The sequence below is a fragment of the Syngnathus scovelli genome, chromosome 14 (assembly GCF_024217435.2).
Source record: "Syngnathus scovelli strain Florida chromosome 14, RoL_Ssco_1.2, whole genome shotgun sequence".
NCBI classification, from domain to species: Eukaryota; Metazoa; Chordata; class Actinopteri; order Syngnathiformes; family Syngnathidae; genus Syngnathus; species Syngnathus scovelli.
In genome coordinates, this window is record NC_090860.1 from 15,550,001 (window position 1) to 15,551,623 (window position 1,623).

Here is a 1,623-nt window from a genome sequence, read left to right on the forward strand (position 1 = left end):
TAGGGTTAGGGTTAGGGTTAGGGTTAGGGTTAGGGTTAGGGTTAGGGTTAGGGTTAGGGTTAGGGTTAGGGTTAGGGTTAGGGTTAGGGTTAGGGTTAGGGTTAGGGTTAGGGTTAGGGTTAGGGTTAGGGTTAGGGTTAGGGTTAGGGTTAGGGTTAGGGTTAGGGTTAGGGTTAGGGTTAGGGTTAGGGTTAGGGTTAGGGTTAGGGTTAGGGTTAGGGTTAGGGTTAGGGTTAGGGTTAGGGTTAGGGTTAGGGTTAGGGTTAGGGTTAGGGTTAGGGTTAGGGTTAGGGTTAGGGTTAGGGTTAGGGTTAGGGTTAGGGTTAGGGTTAGGGTTAGGGTTAGGGTTAGGGTTAGGGTTAGGGTTAGGGTTAGGGTTAGGGTTAGGGTTAGGGTTAGGGTTAGGGTTAGGGTTAGGGTTAGGGTTAGGGTTAGGGTTAGGGTTAGGGTTAGGGTTAGGGTTAGGGTTAGGGTTAGGGTTAGGGTTAGGGTTAGGGTTAGGGTTAGGGTTAGGGTTAGGGTTAGGGTTAGGGTTAGGGTTAGGGTTAGGGTTAGGGTTAGGGTTAGGGTTAGGGTTAGGGTTAGGGTTAGGGTTAGGGTTAGGGTTAGGGTTAGGGTTAGGGTTAGGGTTAGGGTTAGGGTTAGGGTTAGGGTTAGGGTTAGGGTTAGGGTTAGGGTTAGGGTTAGGGTTAGGGTTAGGGTTAGGGTTAGGGTTAGGGTTAGGGTTAGGGTTAGGGTTAGGGTTAGGGTTAGGGTTAGGGTTAGGGTTAGGGTTAGGGTTAGGGTTAGGGTTAGGGTTAGGGTTAGGGTTAGGGTTAGGGTTAGGGTTAGGGTTAGGGTTAGGGTTAGGGTTAGGGTTAGGGTTAGGGTTAGGGTTAGGGTTAGGGTTAGGGTTAGGGTTAGGGTTAGGGTTAGGGTTAGGGTTAGGGTTAGGGTTAGGGTTAGGGTTAGGGTTAGGGTTAGGGTTAGGGTTAGGGTTAGGGTTAGGGTTAGGGTTAGGGTTAGGGTTAGGGTTAGGGTTAGGGTTAGGGTTAGGGTTAGGGTTAGGGTTAGGGTTAGGGTTAGGGTTAGGGTTAGGGTTAGGGTTAGGGTTAGGGTTAGGGTTAGGGTTAGGGTTAGGGTTAGGGTTAGGGTTAGGGTTAGGGTTAGGGTTAGGGTTAGGGTTAGGGTTAGGGTTAGGGTTAGGGTTAGGGTTAGGGTTAGGGTTAGGGTTAGGGTTAGGGTTAGGGTTAGGGTTAGGGTTAGGGTTAGGGTTAGGGTTAGGGTTAGGGTTAGGGTTAGGGTTAGGGTTAGGGTTAGGGTTAGGGTTAGGGTTAGGGTTAGGGTTAGGGTTAGGGTTAGGGTTAGGGTTAGGGTTAGGGTTAGGGTTAGGGTTAGGGTTAGGGTTAGGGTTAGGGTTAGGGTTAGGGTTAGGGTTAGGGTTAGGGTTAGGGTTAGGGTTAGGGTTAGGGTTAGGGTTAGGGTTAGGGTTAGGGTTAGGGTTAGGGTTAGGGTTAGGGTTAGGGTTAGGGTTAGGGTTAGGGTTAGGGTTAGGGTTAGGGTTAGGGTTAGGGTTAGGGTTAGGGTTAGGGTTAGGGTTAGGGTTAGGGTTAGGGTTAGGGTTAGGGTTAGGGTTAGGGTTAG